Raw genomic sequence first — 22,586 nt, 5'->3', positions numbered from 1 at the left:
ATGTTCCGCTACTTCCCTAGTGCAAGGACAGGGAGGCACCTTGGCATTTCTCCCTTCTGAATGAAGTTGGGAACCCCTTTTCTCCTTTATTCCTTCAGGGAGACTAGCTGCAGCTTGCACACCTCCGCTGCCGGGAAGTTCACTTTCGCGGGTGGCCCATCTCAGTCTCTGAGGGCTTTGGCTCACTTGGATCTGAAATCTGCCTCCGCTGGTCCTAGTTGATGGAGCATTGCACGGCTGTCCACCCAATCTGAGCTCTTTGGCGGGAGCTGCCCTGGGTCTCCCTCGCCTACCCCAGTCTCCTGAAGATCTCCTGTCCCCGCTCCGAGCCTCAGGGTCCTCCCTTGTAAAACAGGGAGCTTGATGCCTCCTTTGCCCGGACGTAGTGAATTTTGAGAAGTGACACACAGCGGACTCGATGAATGGAATTCTAGCTTTGGGCTAGAGCTGCCATCCACCCGCTGCCTCTGGGAGGGGTTGGCCGTCCCGCCCGGTCCGCGGCCTCGGTCGCCCCGCCCCGAAGGCGGCTCCCGCTCCGGCCCTGCCCACCCCAGCCGCTCTGGCCGCAGCGCCCCCGCCCCGCCGTCGGGAACCAGCTGAGCACAGCTGGACCCAGCAGTCGCCGTCGCCAGTGCTGCAGCAGCAGGTAGGAGGGGGGGCGCCCACGACTCTGTGCATCTGGGGATCCCCGGGCTGACCTGAATCCCCTGTCCCTTCCCTCTGGACCGGAGCTCCCCCGCGCGTGGAGATCGGCCCGTTGGAGAAGGGCTTCTTTCCACACAATGCCTGGCCTCCAGGGGACCAAGAAGTGTGGAATTGGGGGACTGGGACAGGAGAGGAGGGGGCCAGGCCTCCAACCACAGGCCCCGCCGGGCCCGTAGAACCTGAGCTAACCTTGACCCCGCCCCCTGCAAGTGGGGGAACTGGGCCAGGGTCACCCCCGCACTCGGTGTATCTGTCCCGGGCTTGCAGGCAGCCGCCAGCCAACGTCAGGGCAGTGGCATCGCTGGAAGTCCTCTCAGCGAGTCCTCGACTCTAGGTAATACCTTTGCCGGCTCTCCCCGGGCGATGAGGAGCCTTCTACCTCCTTCCTCTTTCTGGGCCAAGGACTGTTAGAAAGTTCTTCCTTGTACTCGTCTGAAACCTGCTTGCGCCTGCTACCTGTTGGTGCTAACTGTTCCCTCGGGTCCTGAAATGCACGTTCCTCTCCTGACTCACCCGGAAACATCGCCTTTGAAAGTTGAAGACGGTGATTGGAACCCTCCTTCTCTCTGGGCCCGGTCTCCTCTTGGGTCCAAACACCTTAGAACCTGATTACAGCAACTTCCCCCTTGTCTGGTGCTGGCTCTGAGCCACACCAAGGGGGGAGCCAGATTCCTTGGAAGCCTGAGGGAGGAGGGAGGCAACATTGGTTTCCTTTGTAGTCCCTCATCTGCCCAGATATCACCCGTTTACCATGACCTCACACCCTCCTCAGAGGAGAAAGAGGATCTCTCTAAAACACCCTGAACACTAAAAAGCCACAGGGTCCTGGGCTGACCTGGGGGTAGAGCCCGCTGCATGGAAGGTGTGGACTCCCTGGCTTTTGTTTGGCCTCCTTTTCAAAGACTTAAACCTGAGTGTCTTGTTCTCCCAGGACCACGTTTTTGACCAGAGCACCAAAGCCTCTCATCTGCACTGAACTTTACAGTGACCAAAGCTTGCTGGAGACTCACCCCAGCCCCATTCCACAGCTAAGAAAACTCCAGGGCCACTAGCCTTTGTGACTTGTTCCTAGTCACAGTGAGGAAGAGACAGGGCTGGGCCCACCTCCAATCTGCCCTAAGCAGACTCCTTGTAGCTGGTGGGACTCTAGACTCTTTCTCGAGTGTTCTGTTCACTAAGGGATCAAACACTGCGCGCGCGTACGCACACACGCGCACACACACACTCACAAGACATGTGCAATAAGACTTGGAGGTGCTGGTTGGTGTTTTTCTGGAGATGTTAAGGGGAAGAAGCTTGAAACAGAGGAGAAAGGATGGGGGGGACAGCAGGCATTTAGCTCCCTTGAAACTCCATTTTCCTTTCTGGGGTTCTCGTTACTTATAAAGGCCAGGGAAATTGTATAAACAGCCGAGGGAGCTTGGGTTGGCAACCGGGTGAGTTACACAGCAGCAAAGAAGGTTTCCGTATGAATCAGGGAAGGAAACTTTATTCCAGAATTTTCCATGATCCTTTTTATTATGGACTAAAGTGAGCCTGGAAAGCGAGATGCCCTGGGGAGAGCGGGCTGCAGGGTTTGCCTCTCATGGCATTTCCTTCCTTCCCTCCTTCCTTGGTTTGGCACTATTCTGGGCTTGTGTTCTGTGCCTGTCCTGTGAGGGGCCTTGGAGCCCCTGAGAAGGACAAGGCTCCTTGCCCTCAAGATGCTTCCCATCTTTAGTGGTTGACACAGTCATGTGATACTGAGTTACTTAAGCCTGTAAGAGGAGTGACTAATTCTGTCTGGGCAAGCCAGGCCTCAGAAATGTGTAATAATTTACAAGGAGGAAAAAGAGGATGGGTAAAAAGACATTCTAAGAACCAGAAACAGCTTATACAAAGGCACTGAGGTTTTCTGAGCTATTCTCATCGCTAGAGTGGAAGGTGGGGGAAAGTGAGTGGTGGAATCAATACAGTAAAAATAGATGGAACTAGATTGTAAACTAAGGGGTTTGAACTTTATCCTGAAGGCAATGAGGACCTGAGAAGGATTTTTGGCCAAAGTAATGATAAAAGCTGTCTCTCAATCTGGTGACTGATACCAGGGATGCATTGGAAGGGACAAAAGTAGAGGTAGGGACACCCTGAGAAGGCTGTGCTTTGGTCCAGGTAAAAGAGGATGCAGGTCTGAGCCAGGGCAGTGGCCTCTGGGATGGAGCAGAGTGCTAAATTCTGGAAGCCCAGCTGAAGGTCTCAGAACTTGCTATAAATTTCATCTAAATCCAGACAACAGGCTTATAGTTACTGGATTGGCTGCTAAGTTATTTATGTTGTTATTTTGTTTGTTTTCTTAGATTATTTTTACAGTAAAAAAACATTGTTAATAATTATAGAGAAGAGTATAAATCAGAAAAACCAAACCCACTGCCATCGAGTCGATTCCGACTCATAGTGACCCTATAGGACAGAGTAGAACCACCCCATAGAGTTAACCTCTTGGTTAACAGCCGTAGCCACCACACCACCAGGGTTTCCAGAGAATTAAGGCACCTCTATACTCTTCCCTCTCTCCCTCCCTCCCTGCCTTTCTCCCTCCCTCTCTCTCTCTTTCTCTCGAAGAGTATAGAGGTGACTTAATTTCTCCAAACACTCTTCTTTCCCCAGCAGTACCCACAGTTAACAGTGGCTTGTGTGTGCGTGTGTGTGTGTGTGTACTTTCACCAAACTGTACAAGCAAGAGCTCTTAATTGGATGCCCGCACACTTCTTAGCCATCCAGTGTCAGTAGGTCACTTCTCTCTACTCCATGTGGGTGGTTTGAGCCTTTCATGAGAAGTTGCCAGGTCATAGCCATGATTTCCAGGTGGTTTATAGCACTTTGCTGAGGCATTGGTGTCTTGCCTTTTTTTCAAGAAAACTTTTACCGTCTGTGTATATAGCATCTGAGTGTGTACCTTTGCTTATTAGAGACCACAGGACTAAAAGAAGTTAGATGCACTGATTTGGGAGTGGAGTCCAGCTCTGGCTCTTTTGGGTGACCTTGCGCAAGTCTCATCTCTCTGGGCCTCATTTTCCTCATCTGCAAAATGGGGGATGTTGGTCTACATTTGTTATCCAAGCACCGGAACATTAATTACTTCTTTGACTCCTCCCAACCATTCCTCTCAGGTAGGTACTATTACCTCTTCCACCCCTCCCTTTTACACATCAGGAAACTGAGGCTTAAAAAAAAAAAAAAGAGGCTTAGAGAGGTTAAATATCTTATCTTGGGTTGTGTAGCCATGAGGCGATGGTGCCAGGATTCTGGAGGTCTGACTGCAGAGCCACAGCTCTTAATCACTGCACTAAACATTCTCCTGAAGGTTCCAGGTAGTCCTGACATTATGAGAACTGGCTGGGCAGCTTTGCTATGGCTGTGACGCAGGGTGAGAGTCAGTATGCACGGCTTGGGGAGCTCAGCCCCACAGACAGGCCAGTTTCTGAATGCATGCTTTTCTACACCATCAATAGGACTCCAGAGTGGAGGTCAATCTTCCCTCCATTTCCGGGAGTTGAAGCTCTGAGAGGTCACTCAGTGAGTTGGGGGCCCAGCCACGACCAACCCCTACCTCCGGCTCCTTCCCCCCTTCACCACTTGAGTCCATCCATGCTCTGGAAGTCTTTCCAGGGAGAGGCCAGGAAAAAGTGGGCACACCCCTGCCCCTACCCGCATGGTTATTCCTGGGGGAAAATGCCGGCTGAAGCAGGAAAAAGCAGGTCCCAAGAGTTATGCATTTTTGGGAGGAGAGAAAGAAAGAGACCAGTGTTTAGGCAGCTGGGGGATGTTAGGTAAAAATATCTCCTCCCTTTCAACTGAGTGAGCCTGTGTCATATTTCAGCCTGATGTGGTTTGTGAGGTTGGAGACCACAGGCAGGCTCTCTTCGTGCTGCCTGCCAGTTTTCCCTCCCTGTCCCTCCTACCATGTGTCTGCTTTCCCCAGCCCTTCCAGGGACCACATCAGCAATTTAAGGGTGGGGCAGGGGAAAACAGTGGGTATGGTGGGCAAGACTGGGCAGCAGAAGACCTGAGCTTGAGTTCTGTTTTACCACTAAGAAAGTGCTGAGTGACTGGGGCTAATGGGTGCCTTTCTCTGGGCCTCTGTGTCCACTCTGTGCCCTGGGGGTAGACAGGATAATGTCTGACTTTCCCAGCCCTGGGTCACTGGGCTTTGTGCTCAGCATACCAGCAGTAGAACCTGCGTGTCCATGAGCACAGAGTGAGCCCTCAGCAGTCACACATGCTTAAGTTACTCATGCTGGCGCCAGTCAACGGGAATTTGAGATACCATTCAATGGACTTGTTCTTTGTGGGCTGAATTGATTGCCCCATTTTCCAGGTAAGGAAATTGTGGCCTAGCTTTCATCTATGCATCCCATCTCTTATTTCAGAAGCAACAATAATAATGGCAACTGTGTATAGAGTGCTTACTGTGAGTGTTCACCTTTGACCTTCGTTGTCTTGTTTCGTCTTTTAACAGTTTTATGAGGGAGGAGATATTGACTCAGTTTCACAGATGAGGAAACTGAGGCTCAGCCTAGAAAGATGAAATGGCTTACTTTCACTTCTTTGAGCCTCACGTTAGCCCTGAGAGGTTGTCATTATGAGCCCCATTTTACAGACGAGGAAACTGAGGCCTGGAGACATATACTCCCTTGCCCAGAGGTCATCAGGGGTCACATAACCAGTAAGGTTTCTTCCCAGGCTCTCCAATTCCTTCCTGGCCCCATCCTTGTTCTGCCTCACAGGCGATCTATGTGACTCTTGCATTCAATGCTTAGATTAGGGGCTAAGAACAATTTTCTTCCAGGGCTGTAAATTATCCCTGAAACCCACTCTGCCCAGGGGGAATCCAGAAAGGGTTTGAGCAGTGGAGTCTTGGCAGGCCACACCAGTGGGGGTGGATTCATTCATTCTGCTGAGCTAATGAAGCAAACATGCTTGTTACTTTCCAACCTCAACAAGGATATCATTTGGGCCAAGCTTGTTTGTCAAACAAAGAACGTATATATGTATATATTGTATATGTGAGCCTTCAGGGTGGGGCTTGGCTTTTAATTTCCCTTTTACCGAGTCTGTGCCTGGGCTGGGCTCTTAGTGGGTACGCAGTAAATACTGGTTAAATTTTGGGGGAGTGCCTTGGTGGTATGGGTAGGAAATGCCTTTCTCTCCCCCTCCTCCAAGGACTTTTTTTTTCCTTTCTTTTTTGAATCGTAATGAATGCGATAGGAAATTTAGAAAACACAAAAACGTATACAAAATAAGACTGCCCAGAATTCTACCAACCAGAAATAATCACTGCTGACATCTGGGTGCGTTTCCTTCTTGGTATTTTCAATACGTATTTTACCCCACATAGTTGTGATCATACTATATTTATAACTTTCTAGTCTGACTTTTTGTTTGTGTACAATGTTGTAACAAAAATATTTTCTCATGCTGTTAAAGATTCTTTTTAAATTTAACTTTAAAAAGAGCTTTAGAAGTATATTATACCTAAGTAGACATCTTTTCACTCCATTAGGCTAGGGAGTTAAAGAAGTAAAATAATGTATTTTATTTTTTAAAAAGAAGTTTTCCTTTCTTATTATGAAAGTGATATATGCCACCTTGATTTTTCATAACTCCCTGTTATTCTATCTATGGTGTGCACAGACCATGGTTCACTTAACTGAGTCTCCATTATTAGAGATTTTTAGGTTGTTTATGGAGCCCTGGTGGTGTAGTGGTTAAGAGCTACCGCTGCTAACTAAAAAGTTGCAGTCCAAATCCACCAACCACTCCTTGGAAACCCTATAGGGCGGTTCTACTCTGTCCTGTAGGGTCCCTATGAGCTGGAATCCACTTGATGGCAATGGATTTAAGCTGTTTATAAATAATGCTGTAATGGACATCGTCATGCACAGGTATTTTGTATTCTTTCATTATTTCCTAGAAGTGAGTTCTAGAAATGGGGTTGCTAGATCGAAAATGACCCATTTTGCAGCTTTTGCTACATTTTGCCAAATTGCTGCCCATAAAGTTAGCAGCAGTTCTTATTCCCGCCCAGCCATAAATGAGGGTGGCAGCATTCTTGAGGGAGTGTCTGAAGCTGGTTATCAAAGTTCAGTTGTCCTATTAGGGGTCTCAAGGACCATTCTTCTGAAACATCCTACTGCATTCATTCATTCAACAAATATACATTTGTTCAGCAGCAGTCAAGGGTAGCTGTTAAGGTCACAGGCTGTTGAACATTACACTCTTTTAAAGAACTATCTATATAGGGTCAAACTGACAGCAACAACTCGAAAGATTAGATAGGAAGTCTAGGGGGCGGTGAGTTTATGTTAATGGTGGAGGAATAATTTGGAAAATGAGGTGAGAATTGTTGCACAACTTGAAGAATGTACTCAATGTCACTGAATTGTACATGTAGAAATTGTTGAATTGGTGTATTTATGTTTTGCTGTATATATTTTTAACAACAACAACAATATAAACTATTGAAGAAAAAAAGATCGCAGGCTGAAGAGACAGAGAGAGCCTGGTTCTCATTCTGACTTCCGTTGCGCGCTTACCATGAAACCTCGAGCAAATTTCCTCTCTGAGCTTTGGTTTTCTCATCTGTAAAGTGAGGCCTTCAGAGTACTTCGGTGTTACCTTCGTAAGATTCTGTGAAGTGCCTAACACAGCGCATGGTGCGTGATGATCTCTCAGGTTCTGGGAGTTTTTATTATTATCTCATCTGACTCGAAATTGCCCTGGGCAGTAAACAGGTTGGGACAGATCATTCAGGCTTTATGGACTTGGAGAGGGACTAGCCATGTGTTCTTGGCTCACTGAGCTTGAATTCAGAGAAAGCAGGAAATGACAGTGCAGTTGGGCTATCATTGAGGAGGTAAAACAGACTTCTTTGTGGGCTAGGCTTGGACCCTACTGCCACCTCAGCCCCAGTCGTATCTCTGTTTTCCTTGGAAAACACATACCTAGTTGCCTTCTCTTTAAACTCTTTCAGAGGGTGGGGGCTGCCTTCTAGATTTCTTAGTGGTCTTAAAAAAGTTCATAAAATCCAGTTTTCATAGCTCTAAATGCTATTTTTTTTATTAACTTTTATTGAGCTTCAAGTGAATGTTTACAAATCAAGTCAGACTGTCACGTATAAGTTTATATACACCTTACTCCGTACTCCCACTTGCTCTCCCCCTAATGAGTCAGCCCTTCCAGTCTCTCCTTTTGTGACAATTTTGCCAGCTTCCAACTCTCTCTATCCTCCCATCCCCCCTCCAGACAGGAGATGCCAACACAGTCTCAAGTGTCCACCTGATATAATTAGCTCACTCTTCATCAGCATCTCTCACCTACCCACTGTCCAGTCCCTTTCATGTCTGATGAGTTGTCCTCGGGAATGGTTCCTGTCCTGTGCCAACAGAAGGTTTGGGGACCATGACCGCTGGGATTCCTCTAGTCTCAGTCAGACCATTAAGTCTGGTCTTTTTATGAGAATTTCGGGTCTGCATCCCACTGATCTCCTGCTCCCTCAGGGGTTCTCTGTTGCGCTCCCTGTCAGGGCAGTCGTCGATTGTGGCCGGGCACCAACTAGTTCTTCTGGTCTCAGGATGATGTAGGTCTCTGGTTCATGCGGCCCTTTCTGTCTCTTGGGCTCTTAGTTGTCATGTGACCTTGGTGTTCTTCATTCTCCTTTGCTCCAGGTGGGTTGAGACCAATTGATGCATCTTAGATGGCTGCTTGTTAGCATTTAAGACCCCAGACGCCACATTTCAAAGTGGGATGCAGAATGTTTTCATGATAGAATTATTTTGCCAATTAACTTAGAAGTCCCCTTAAACCATGGTCCCCAAACCCCCGCCCCTGCTCTGCTGACCTTTGAAGCATTCATTTTATCCCGGAAACTTCTTTGCTTTTGGTCCAGTCCAGTTGAGCTGACCTTCCATGTATTGAGTATTGTCCTTCCCTTCACCTAAAGTAGTTCTTATCTACTAATTAACTAGTAAAAAACCCTCTCCCACGCTCCCTCCCTCCCCTCCTCGTAACCACAAAAGTATGTGTTCTTCTCAGTTTATACTATTTCTCAAGATCTTATAATAGTGGTCTTATACAATATTTGTCCTTTTGCCTCTGACTAATTTCACTCAGCATAATGCCTTCCAGGTTCCTCCATGTTATGAAATGTTTGACAGATTCGTCACTGTTCTTTATAGATGCGTAGTATTCCATTGTGTGAATATACCACAGTTTATTTACCCATTCATCCGTTGATGGACACCTTGGCTGCTTCCAGCTTTTTGCTATTGTAAACAGAGCTGCAATAAACATGGGTGTGCATATATCTGTTTGTGTGAAGGCTCTTGTTTCTCTAGGATATATTCTGAGGAGTGGGATTTCTGGGTTGTATGGTAGTTCTATTTCTAACTTTTTAAGAAAATGCCAGATAGATTTCCAAAGTGGTTGTACCATTTTACATTCCCACCAGCAGTGTATAAGAGTTCCAATCTCTCCTCAGCCTCTCCAACATTTATTATTTTGTGTTTTTTGGATTAATGCCAGCCTTGTTGGTGTGAGATGGAATCTCATGGTAGTTTTAATTTGCATTTCTCTAATGGCTAATGATCGAGAGCATTTTCTCATGTATCTGTTAGCTGCCTGAATATCTTCTTTAGTGAAGTGTGTGTTCATATCCTTTGCCCACTTCTTGATTGGGTTGTTTGTCTTTTTGTGGTTGAGTTTTGACAGAATCATATAGATTTTAGAGATCAGGCACTGGTCGGAGATGTCATAGCTGAAAATTCTTTCCCAATCTGTAGGTGGTCTTTTTACTCTTTTGGTGAAGTCTTTAGATGAGCATAGGTGTTTGATTTTTAGGAGCTCCCAGTTATCTGGTTTCCCTTCCTCATTTTTGGTAATGTTTTGTATTCTGTTTATGCCTTGTATTAGGGCTCCTAAGGTTGTCCCTATTTTTTCTTCCATGATCTTTATCGTTTTAGACTTTATGTTTACGTTTTAGTCTTTGATCCACTTGGAGTTAGTTTTTGTGCTTGGTGTGAGGTATGAGTCCTGTTTCATTTTTTTGCAAGTGGATATCCAGTTATGCCAGCACCATTTGTTAAAAAGACTATCTTTTCCCCAATTAACTGACTCTGAGCCTTTGTCAAATATCAGCTGCTCGTATGTGGATGGATTTATATCTGGGTTCTCAATTCTGTTCCACTGGTCTATGTGCCTGTTGTACCAATACCAGGCTGTTTTGACTACTGTGGCTGTATAATAGGTTCTGAAATCAGGTAGAGTGAGGCCTCCCACTTTCTTCTTCTTTTTCAGTAATGCTTTGCTTATCCGGGGCTTCTTTCCCTTCCATATGAAGTTGGTGATTTGTTTCTCTATCACCTTAAAAAATGACATTGGAGTTTGGATCGGAAGTGCATCTAAATGCTATTTTAAATGTACTAGAGGAAACCTGGTGGCGTAGCGGTTAAGTGCTATGGCTGCTAACCAAGAGGTCGGCAGTTTGAATCTGCCAGGTGCTCCTCGGAAACTCTGTGGGGCAGGTCTACTCTGTCCTGTAGGGTCGCTATGAGTCGGAATCGACTCAACCGCACTGGGTGGGGCTACCTCAGGGAGCCCTGCCGCCGCAATGGTTAAGCACTCATGGAAAGCTGCTAACTGAAAGGCCAGTGGTTTGAACCCACCAGCCGCTCTGCAGGAGAAAGAACTGGCTATCTTTTCCTGTAAAGATTACAGCCTAGAAAACCCTATGGGGCAGTTCCACTCTGTCTTATAGGGTCACTATGTGTCAGAATTGACTCGAAGGCACAAAACAAAACAGCTTCATCTGAGAGCCTTTTAAAAATGCAAAATCTCAGGCTCCATTCTTTTAGTTGCCAGATTTAGCAAATAAAAATACAAGAAGCCCTGTTAAATTTGGTTTTCAGATAAACAAAGAATAATTTTTCTAGCATAAGTATATCCCAGGCAATATTTGGCATGAATACATTTTTTAATATAAGTATGTCCCAGGTAATAAATAAAAAAAAATATTATATATAATAAATAAATAATTTTTTATTTTTTATGAAATTTAGATTTACCTGGGCATTCTATATATATTTTTGGACAACCCTACCCACCCTGGACCTACTGAATCAGAATCTTCATTTTCAAAAGACCCCCATGGAATTCATGTGCAAATTAAAGTGTAAAATTAAGCACTACACTAGGAGCCTTGTCATCAAAGCCCAATAATGAATCCTTTTTATAATGAATCCTTTTGCCAAAGAGGCTGCAATATTAACAAGGAAGCTAATTATTCCCAAATCAGACATTTGCGTACATCTATGCATTCAAATGTTGAGTTTTCTTAATGCAGGGTATGCCTGCATTATTGTTGGCTGAAGGAAAAATTCCCTGTGCAGAGGCCTTTGCTTTGGTAAGAAGCCCTGACCTCTTTCAGGGCCTCTGCAAAATGGGCTACATTCTTAACATCCTCACCAGCCAGTATAACTAGCTGAGGGGGTATAAGGGGACTAGTGAATGGCCACTGCTCATGCCAGCTCACTGTGCTGCCTCCATGTTTTGAACCAAAAGACTTGACTCTGTGTTCCTAGCCCCAAGGAATTTGTGTGTCTGTGGTGATGTTTAACATGGGCTCATCTGAGTTATTGCCTGGGGCATTGCCTGAGGCAGATGCCTTGCAAGACATTGCTGAATATTCTTAGAACACATCCCCATCATACATTTTTCCTTCTAGACCTATAACTAGACTTAAGACTGAGCAAGCCACAAATGTGAAGTATAAAGTATGACCCAGGAGGAGGTATGCTAAGCTCTGAAAGAACTGTTTGAGTTTTCTAACATGTACAAACAGAAATCTGGGGAATATGTGTGGGAATGGCTATTAAGGGTGTGGGATAATGGTGCAAGGAACATAAAGTTGGATTGGTCTGAGTTTATTAATATGGACTCACTAAGCACAGATTCTTCATTCAATGTTTCAGCTTCAGAAGTTAGGAAAGGATCTAATTGTTTATTTGGTTGGGTTGCTGAGGCATGGATGACACAGTGACCTACACTAAATCAAGTTGAAGTATCAGAGCTGCCTTGGTATACTGTAGAAGAAGATAGGGAAATTGGCATGTCAGAGTTGATTTATCAGGTTAGATCCACAGGCTCACACATGGAGTACCCAGAGGACACACCTTTTACCACAGTACCATAAGTGAGGAACAAATTGGTGAAGGGAGCCCTAGCACCTTGAAGTTTGCTGTGATTGCTATTTTAGGTAAGTCAGATTTGACAGTGGGAACTGCCTTAACTGTATTAAGACACTTAACTACAATGGGGCTGATTGGACCCTGTGGTAGTAGGGGCCAAGTGGTGGCACTCAATTGACAAAGACGAGGTGGGTGTGGTTACCATAATGGACAACAGAATCAAAGCAGTAATCAGTACCGTCTGACTCCTATGGACTTATGGCGTTGGCTACTTAGTCATGGTGTCCCCAAGAGTGAATTAGATAGGAAATCTACTAAATATTTACTGATCTGTGTAAGCGGAAGAATTCTAGGTCAAGTAAACAGCAGCCTAACTTGAATCACCAGAATGGACAGTCACAGCCCCTCAACCAATTCCCACACTTGAGCCAGTTTACACACTCACAACCCCTTGAATGATGGGGAGGCTGGGTCCCCTTGAGGAAGGACTCCACTACACTGCCAAAAGTTTATAATGTTAATCTTTTAGCTTTCTCCAAAGGGCTATATGGCCTTTTATAAGAGTGACTGTTCATTGTGCAAAAGGAAGTAATCAGACTTTTTGGGGATTACGGGATTTTGGCTCTGAACTGACACTAATTCTAGGAGACCCTAAATGTCACTGTGGCCCACCAGCCAGAATGGGAGTGTATAGAAGTCGTGTTATCAATGGAGTCTTAGCTCAGGTTCGTCTCACTGTGGGTCCAGTGGGTCTCCGAACCAATCCTGTAGTGATTTCTTCAGTTCCAGAATGCATAATTGGAATAGATGTACTCAGCAAGTGGCAAAACCTGCACACTGGACCTGTGACGAGTGAAGTAAGGGCAATTATGGTAGAAAAAGCCAAGTGGAAGCTATTAGAAACTGCCCTTACCTAGGAAAATAGTAAACCAAAAGCAATACCACATTCCAGGAGGGATTGCAGAGATTACTGTCACCATCAAGGACTTGAAGGATGCAGGACTGGTGATTCCCATCACATCTGCATTCAACTAGCCTATTTGGCCTGTGCACAAAACAGATGGACCTTGGAGAATGACAGCGGATCATCGAAAACTTAACCAGGTGGTAACTCCAATTGCATCTGGTGTTCCTGATGTAGTTTCATTGCTTGAGCATCTCCTGGTACCTGTATTATTGATCTCCTGTTTCAAAGGACCACCAGAAGCAGTTTGCCTAGAGTTGGCAATGCCAACAATGTACCTTCAGTTGCCTACCTCAGAGCTACATCAACTCTCCAGCCCTATGTCATAATTTAGTCCACAGAGAACTCGATCACCCCTCCCTTCTGCAAGATGTCACACTGGTCCATTACACTGATGACATCATGCTGATTGAACCTAGTAAGGAAGAAGTGTCAGTGACTCAACTCATTGGTAAAACATTTGTGTGATAGAGTGTGGAAAATTAATCTAAAAAAATTCAGGTGTTTTCCACCTCAGTGAAATTTCTAGGGTTCCAGAGGTGTGTGGAGCATGTTAAGATATTTCTTCTAAAGTGAAGGATAAGTTATTACGTCTGGCTTCTCCCACAGCTAAAAAGAAGGCACAACCCCTAAGTGGGTCCCTTTGGATTTTGAAGGCAATGTATCCCTCATTTGAGTGTGCTATTCTGGCCTATTTATCAAGTGACTTGAAAAGCTGCTAGTTTTGAGTGGGACCCAGAGCAAGAGAAGGCTCTGCAACAGGTTCAGGCTGCTGTGCAAGTCCCTCTGCCTCTTTGGCCATATGATCTGGCTGATCCAATGATGCTTGAAGAGTCAGCAGCAGGTAGAGATGCTGTTCAGAGTCTTTGAAACAGGTCCCTATTGGTGAATCACAGCACAAACCCTTAGGATTTTGGAGCAAAGCCCTGCCATCCTCTGCAGATAACTACTCTCCTTTTGAGAAACAGCTTTTGTTTTGTTACTGGGCCTTAGTAGGCTTAGCCTTGGGAAACCAAGTCACCATGCGGCCTGAGCTGCTCATGATGAACTGGGTGTTGTCTGACCCACAGAGTCATAAAGTGAAACGTGCACAGCAGCACTGTATTATTAAATGGAAGTGGTATATACGAGATTGGGCCTGAGCAGGACCTGAAGGCACAAGTAAGTTGCATGAGGAAGTGGCCCAAATGCCCCTGGTCTCCACTTCTGTCACATTTTCTGCCCTCTCCCATCTGCACCTATGGTCTCATGGGGAGTTCCTTATGATCAGTTGACTGAGGAAGAGAAAACTCATGCCTAGTTTACAGACGGCTCTGTGTGATATGCAGGCACCACTCGAAAGTGGACAACAGCAACATGGCAGCCCCTTTCTGGAACTTCTCTGAAGGACAGTGGGGAAGGGAAATCCTCCCAATGGGCAGAACTTTGAGCAGTGCACCTGGTTGTTCACTCTGCTTGGAAGGAGAAATGGGCAGATGTGTGATTGTATACTGATTCATGGGCTGTGGCCAATTGTTTGGCTGGATGGTTAAGGACTTGGATGGAACATAATTAGACAATTGGTGACGGGGAGCTATGGTGAAGAGGTATGTGGATAGACCTCTCTGAATGGGCCAAAGAAGTGAAGATATTTGTGTTTCATTGTGAATGCTCACCAAAGGGTGATCTTGGCAGAGGAGGATTTTAACAACCTAGTGGATAGGATGACGTGTTCCTTGGAAACCAGTCATCCTCTTTCCCCAGCCACTCCCATCATTGCCCAATGGGCTCATGAACAAAGTAGCCATGGTGGCAGGGGTAGAGGTTATGTGTGAGCTCAGCAACATGAACTTCCACTCAGCAAGGCTGACTTGGCTACAGCTACTGCTGAGTGCTCAATCTGCCTGCAGCTGTGACCAATACTGTATGGCACCATTCCTTGAGGCTATCAGCCAGCAACCTGATGGCAGGTTGATTAGGCTGGACCACTTCCATCATGGAAAGGGCAGTGTTTCATTCTTACTGGGATAGATACTTACTCTCAATATGGATTTGCCTTCCCTACATGTAGTGCCTCTGCCAAGACCTACCACTGGATCTTGAAATCAAACCTTAGACTGGTAGAAAAGTAGAGCTGGGAGGAGCACAGAAAGTGCCATTCCCCCATTTCACGGGTGGGTTAACAGATCAGAAAGGAAATGACTTCCCCAACTCTACACTGCTAAGACAAACTAGGGCCTTTGGTTTGATGATAACTGGAATAATTTTGGTTTAGATGAAGTGGAGTGTTTTTTGACATTACTGGTGTGGCCGTTTGGTGACAAACTTACGTCATAAATACTATGACATAAAGATGTCCTTAGACCCCTTCTCTCCTCAGGTGGAGGGTCTTGTCAACAATGTTGCAGCTGGATGTAAATGATGTATTAGAGTACCTCAAACTTATTAGTGCACATAAATCACTTAGGATTTTGTTAAAATGCAGATTCTGGTCCAGCAGGCCTGGGTTAGGGCCTGATCTGTGTTTCTAACAAACTCCTAGGTGATGCTGATGCTGCTCGTCTGAAGGACCACACTTTGCATAGTAAAATTCTAAATCAATTTCTTATTTTTCCTCAGAGAGGAAAATCTCTTGTTAAGGGCCAAAGAGCCAGTATGTAGCAAGGCCCTGACTAGAGCCCAGATCTCTCTCTCTTTTTTAAAGAAGTTCAGCTTTTTTTGAACATGTTACAAAGGAGATTTAGTCAAAAAGATGAAAGCCCATATCATCATCAGACCCCTTAGATTCTTCTTTCTTTGCTTCTACTTTCTTCCCCTCAGCTGGGGCAGCATCGGCTGCTAGGGCAGGTCCACCAGCCCCTACCTTGCAAATGAGAGAGCCCAGATCTCCCCGTTGTAATTGCCTCTCTCTTCTCCCGTGGCACTGGGTTGGCCTCTCTGTTTGGTCCACAGCTATAAGTTTCTAGAATCTGAACAGCCCTTAAAATGTTTTACTGTCTAATTTTGGAGGATGATAGGGCCCTTCCTTAAGAGTGGGTGACTCAGTTGGAAGTCATGTGAAGGGGGAGAAATACAGCTGAAGCACCCAGGATTTGGCTTTGATAAATATTTCCACCAAAAGTTTTTATACTTAGAAATACAAATATTATTCTCTGTATAAGTAGCAAACTAAAGCCCAGGGGAGGCCCTAGACTGTTTTGGTATGCCTCTGAGCTGAGAATGGTTTTTATGTTTTTAAAGGGTTGTTAAAACAGAACAAATAATATAAACAAACAAACAAAAATACCAAAAATAAACAAGCCTACTCAGACATCTTTAGTCCTGAGTACATTACTTCACCTCTGTGAATGTGTGTCTTTCCTTCAGAAAACATCTGCCTGGCAGAGTTGTTGCGAGGATAAACCATGATGTACATAAAGAGTTTAACACATAGTAGATACTCAGAAAATGATAGCTGTTGTTACTGGGGTGGACATTTGAGCCCTTATGGGATTATCTGACAGATACCAGGTTCAATTTCTCCCACCAAGTCTGAAGGTCTTTCCAGTGAGCTGAGACAAGTCTTTTAGGAGAAAAACACCTCCGCTCCAGCTCTCTCCTACCCCATCCCCAGAACAGAGAGCTCTTCTGTAGGTACCTAGACATGCAGGGTTCAGTGGTGGCTTACAAACGTTCAGTAATTGGGAGCTCTTTACCTGAAGGCCACCCTTCTACTGGTGGACAGCTCTGGCTGTTAGAAAGTGCCTCCTCTCTCTATGCTTTTCAGCAAGCTCACACCAAGCGAAGAGTCTGGACTGGGATCATGACTGCTGGAATGAAACACCTCTCCTTGTGGCTCCATCTAGAGCATGTGGGCGATGAACCAGAGTCAGTGATTTGCAGACCTTGTTTTTAAGCTGCTGTAGCCATAACAACCAAAATGGAAACAGACCAACTAACTTGGAGTTGTTGTTGTGAGCCGTTGAGCCGATTCTGACTCATAACAACCCTGTAGAACAGAGTAGATCTGCCCCATAAGGCTTCCAAGGCTGTAATCTTTACAGAAGCAGATTACCATATGTTTCTCTTGCGGAGCGGCTGGTGGGTTTGGATCTCCAACCTTTCGGTTAACAATCACGCCACCAGAGCTCCTCAACTTGGAGTTATCTGGGGCTAATTCTAAACCCAGCCAAGTTTGAAAACTTCTCAATTCTGCGGCCTCCAGGGCTTGTGGGTTCAAGTCCTTGGAAAGAGTGTAATACTTTTTGCTAATAGATAGCAGCATCTGTACTGTTAGCCATCCCTGTGTGAACATGTGCACAATGTGTGCATGCATGTGATTCACAAGTCCCTTCCTTCAATGACTCTTGAGCTGTGGTTGCCCTGGCCCTATGCTCGGCTCTGGATACAGTGCAGCAGATCTTAGTCTAATGGGGGAGGCAGACTTGGAAAGAAACTATTATAATACGGTGTAACTGGGAAGATGAGGGGGATGTGGGAGCTCAGAGGAGGGACATTCGCCCTCACAGGAGGGGTGTAGAAAAGAAATCTGAGACCTGATACACAAGTGGAAAGAGAAAAGAACAGGGATGGAAGAGAAGTTCAGGACAGAGGAAACAGTCTATGCAAAGATTCCATGGAAGACTCAAGGAACAGAGTGATTTGGTCTGGCTGGAGCTTGGAAAGGTGTGGATGGGATGCAGGAGGTGACGAGAGCTAAGGCTCAAGGCGCTGACAAGGACCAGATCATGAAGGACATTGAAAGTTTGTTAAGGAACTTGGTCTTTACCTGGGGGTAATAGGAGAGTCGTGGTATAGTCTGAATAGAGGGGTGACATGGTCTGGTCTTGATCTTGGAGATTGCACTGTAGGGGAGCAAGAGAGGCAGCAGGAGGACCAGTTAGGAAGCCACTGTAGGCAGCTGGGTGAGAGGTGATGGTAAACTGAGATGGATGCAATGGCAGTGGAAGAAGAGGATGCACTGGGGGTAGAGAACTGGCAGGATAGATGTGGTGATGCACTGGAGTCCATCATCAAAGAGCAAAGAGCAAGGGAGCTTGAGGAGGGTAATATCCTGTTTCTGGCCTGGCCCAGCAACTACTATGTGTTCAACTCTTTACATATATCATGTGTGGATGGTGGATGGTGGTGCTGTTTGATGAGAAGGTTAGCACAGTTGAGGAGCAGCTTGCACTTGAAAACAAATGCAGCACCGCAAGGGAAGACGGAAGTGTAATTTGGAGGTGTGTGGAAGATAAGGGAGCTGGGCTTGTAAGGCTTGTTCTCACACAGACTTAACAGAAAGTGGGAAGTAGTTAGACGTTTGCAGAAACAATAAAACCCAGCTCTGCTTTGAATTATCCCACAAAACCAGGAAGTTTGTGTGGAACTCTTTGAGGAAGGCCCACAGAGTTAGCATTTAGCACCAGGGTCCTGGGGCCCAGACAAACACCAACCTCTCCAGCTTTGGGTATGCTGACCCCAGACCCCCTGCCAGGCACCAGTGTCACTCACACTGCAGACATCCACCAGGAATGTCTGGACCATTTACTGTTGGACTGAGAACAGGGCTCATTGTGTCTGGATTCCCAGGAGGCTATGGGGATCCACTGCTTTTTGGATCTTGGATTCTTTCCTTGGCTTGGAGAAATTTTCCAGTTTCTCCCAAGGCAGAAGCTGGCTTGCTCAGCTACTCTTCTGAATGTAGATGCTTGGCACTTTGGATGGTGGAGAAGGGTGGAGATCAAGGTTGTCTCTGAAAGTCTGGGAGCTGGAGGGCTGAGCTGCCCAATCCACTGTGGGACCAATGTTGAATGGTCCATATACTCATCTAACATACACCCACTGACCCTGCTGTTCGCCAGGCCCTGTGCTGGAGCTGAAGTCTCAGAGGTAAAGCAGATAGCCTCTTTGCCTCCATGGAGCTTGCAGTCTGGTGGAAGAGAAAGACACGTCACAAGACAGTTATAATACAGTGTTGATCAGTGCTATAATAGAGCAATGCTTAGGCATCTCCACCCACCAACCCAGTGCCGCATAGAGGTAGGGATACGGCATGTAGACAGCTTGGGTCCCCAAACTGCACCAGTACAGGGTGTGAAAAATACAATTTATAGGCAAAAGACTTAGAGTTGTAATTATTGATAGTCAGAGTTATAATCATAGTAAGCATGTGTACTGTGCAATACTCTTGACATACTTTATATCACTTAATTCTCACAATGACCTGTGGGATAGGTTCTAACACTCTCCCTCTTTTATAGAGCAGGAAACTGAGGCTCACAGAGGTGAAATAATTTGCTCAATTTATAGAGTTAGTGAAGTGAGGAGTCGGTTTGTCTAACTCCAAAGTCCTGAACTACAGCTCTGTAGTTGACTGAAAGCTAAATTCAGCTATGCAGCGGGGCTGCCTTAAATGCTAAAAGGATTTTAGGCTGCATTAATAGAGGCATGATATCTATAATGATGGAGGTGAGAGTCCTGCTGACCCTGCCCTGGTTAGAGCTCTTCTGAATGTCTAATGCTGGGTCTTTCAACTGCCAATAGAGACAGGGTTAATCTGGAGCCCATCAGGGGATGGGGTGAGGGAATTGGATGCCCTGATCTGAGGAAGAGATAGAGAAATGGAAGTGCACAACTTGTAGAAGAGAAGACTTGAGGGGGCTGTGATCACCGTCTTCAAGTCTCTAAGGAGCCACTGGGAAGCAGAGAGAATAGGCCTGTTCTGTGTAACCTCAGAAGGCAGAACTAGGACCAGCAGGTACAAGGCGTAGGGAGAGAGATTTTAGCACATCCCAGGGACAATTCTTCTAACCAGCCAAATTGTCAAATGGACAGCCTTGCAGCCTTGGCAGGAAGTGAATGCCTCATTGCTGAAGGTGTGCAAGTAGGGGCATGTGACCCTTGGTAGAGGAGCAAAGGAGTTGAAACATCAAATGGGGATTTGCCCAGATCACCTTTAACTGTCTGATGCTGAGATTCTTGGGCCCTTGTTTGCAGGTGGTGCTGAAAACTCCCCTCCGTTCAGAGCTCCAGCCTTGGTCCAGGCACCTTCCCAGGGAGCACTCTTTCACCTGCACAACGCTGTGAGGTAGGTAGAACAGTGCAGACATCTGTCCTCTGAAACCCAGTCCTGACTGCCCTGGGGACCTGGAGGAGACAGTGGAAGTAGTCGCGAATGGCAGAGGTGGTTTCAAAGGAAGTCCCTGAGGTTTTCCTAATAAGGCTTTGAGTACATTTCTGTCGTTACCTTATTTGCTCATCACCCATCCTTGAGAGGGAGGCCAGGCAAGGAGGATCTGTGGTGAGGAGTCAAGACTGGGCTGGGCGCCCAGATGCCTGTCTCTGCTGCTTGCTTGCTGTGTGACTTTAGGAAAGTTGCTCTACCTTGAGATCTGTTAGCTCTTCTGAGGATGGGTAGATTCTCCAGGGGGAGCAGGTACAAGAACTCTTCCTGGAGACTTTGGAGAGGTGAGGAAAGCTGGGGTATACCTGGCTGCCCAGTCTCTGGCTTGTTGACCATAGGAGGAGTACCTGAGGAGTGTGAGTCATGGGGAAGGTGAATGAGTCACACTCACCTGGGGACACCTGGCAGGGTGAGACCCATCTGGCTATCAGATTTAAAGGTAATCTAGCGAAGTAGGCTGAGAAGCAGGGGGTGGAGTATAGAGTCTTGTTCTGGAAACCAGGGGACCTGGGTTCCCATCCCAGCTCAGGCCTCGGTTTCCCCACCTGTAAAATAGGTGCATTAGTTTCTCCCCCCACCCACCCACCCCACGAAGTTGTCTTGAGGATTGAACAAGCTCATGCATACCAAAGGGCTTTGCGAGCTGTGAGATAGGAAGGATCACTACTAGGGGACTCACCAGCTTCCAACCCTAGAACAGAAGTGAATTTCTAATTAGCAATTGTGAATACAGATTGGAAAACACCCCTCGAGCTCCTGATATCACCCTTGGTTGCCAAAAGGAGAAGGGCTAAACCCATGCAGGACTTCCTCATCTGTTGCCTGCCCAGCTGACACAAGCTGACCACAGTCAGAGCTGTTCCTCTTTCCCAAAGCTAAGATAATGGTTGCCACAGTGCTTTGTCCATAAAGCCAGGGATCCCTAGAATGCCTACCTGCTGGGTCTGGGGGTGGGGAGCTTGTCCCACTTCAGCTGTTGCCCAGGGGTTCAGCTGACAGAGGGGCAGTCCTGATGCTGCCAGGTAGGAGAGATTGAGGGTAGTGTCTTGGTTCAAATTCTCCTGCTTTTGAGACAGCACCCTGACAACTCCAGAAGCTGAATTGCTTCAAAGTTATGTCACCAAAAAGCAGCCCTGTTGACTTTTGTAACAGCAACATGGGGACCTTGTCTTCTGCTTTTTCCCCTTCTGCAGGGCCAGGCTGGCATGGGCCCAGCAGAGTACCTTTTGAATAAGAGCTTAGCTTCATTACCCTCTTCACTCCTCTACCCCTTGTAGTGTGGCCTTCCTCACCCCTACCTTCACTGAACTTGGGTTCAACCAAGTGGACCCCAGTGACCTCCTAGTTGCCAAATTCAGTGGTGTTTTCTCAGGTCTCCATGTACCACCTCTCTGGAGCGTTGGATACCTTCTCCTTCTAGAAGCTCTCTCTTCTTTTTGCTTCTAAGAGGCTGCCGTGTCTGGTTTATCTCCTGCCTCTCTGTCTATTCCTCCTTAGGCCATTCTCTGGATTCTGTTTTTCTCCCTCAAAGGTTCACCAGGATTCTGATCACTTTCTTGTCTTGAATTACACATACAGGTTCGTTCATTCATTCATGCATTTGTTTGGCCTGAGCTGGGTGTTGGAGAATCAGCAATGAATAAGACAGACCCCCAACCCTCATTGGTCTTTCAGTCTTGTAAAGGAGATACACAGTAAATCATTGCACGTATAACTGATTAATCCTTTCTTCAGCTATGAAGGAAATGGTCAGGGGTTATGAGGGCATATGGGATGGGGCCTTGTCTGGACAGATCAGGTCAAGCTGGGAGACCTGAAGAGGGACTGGAAGGTGTCTCTGTGAGCAGGGAAAGGAGGAGCCCCCCAGGCAAAGGAACAGTATGGGCAAAGGCTCCGAGGCAGGATGGAGGATGGAACGTGTGTAGTGTGGAGTGTGTGACGCTACTGAGGAACTGAAGAGAAGGGGAGTATGGTATGAGAATAAGCTGGAGACTAGGTGGCAACTCAGTTGTGCGGGTCCTTGGGAGCCTCATTTAGAGTTTGGCGTTTCTTCCAGATCAGTGGGGTCCACAGGAAGTTTTAAAACAGGAGGGAGACTTGCCCAGATTCCATGATCAGAACTCGTGAAAGAGATAGACACCACGTTCCATTCTGATAAGCTCTGAGGGTGTAGTTTTTGGTTTTTCCACACTGTGGTGTCTTGCCCCTGTGTCTCAGCTGGAGACTTGGTGTTGGGAAGTCCTGGGAATGTGCCCTTTCCTGACATTCTCTCTGCCGAAGGCCTCTCTGGGCTCTTTGCATGTTTTCACTTATCCTGCCAACCCTTGCTAAGCTTCTGCACTGGAGAGGGAAGATGACTCAGACACTGACCCACCCTTGGAGATCCCACTCTAATCTGGAAAGAGACATGGTGGTGGAGGCTTAAAGCATATTGTGACAAGTGCCAGGGGGCTCAGGGAGTCAGGGAGGGCTTTCGGGGCTTGACTCGTGAGGAGGCACACACTTGGCTGAGAAGGGGTAGTCAGGCACTCCAGGCAAGGGGGTGGGGCTGGTG

General features: G+C 46.5%; 1 protein-coding gene across 8 annotated transcripts in view; it reads left to right on the top strand.

Moving 5' to 3' along the window:
• The first annotated feature begins 546 nt into the window (after positions 1–546).
• GSN (gelsolin) overlaps positions 547–22,586 on the top strand; it is a 69,506-nt gene continuing 47,466 nt past the window's right edge. For 2 of the 8 annotated variants that reach the window (XM_010587676.3, XM_010587675.3), the window contains exons 1-2: positions 547–646; positions 19,846–19,936. The gene's annotated coding sequence lies outside the window, so the exon portion shown is untranslated. Of the gene's footprint in view, positions 647–972; positions 1,040–3,684; positions 3,852–19,845; positions 19,937–22,586 lie in introns of those variants that run through there. The other 6 variants (XM_023544977.2, XM_023544978.2, XM_064291501.1 and 3 more) reach the window with 6 other exon arrangements.

This window comes from Loxodonta africana, chromosome 9, assembly GCF_030014295.1.
Source record: "Loxodonta africana isolate mLoxAfr1 chromosome 9, mLoxAfr1.hap2, whole genome shotgun sequence".
NCBI classification, from domain to species: domain Eukaryota; kingdom Metazoa; phylum Chordata; class Mammalia; order Proboscidea; family Elephantidae; genus Loxodonta; species Loxodonta africana.
Note: the sequence above shows the minus strand (reverse complement) of the source record. Positions and strands in the feature narration are given on the sequence as shown.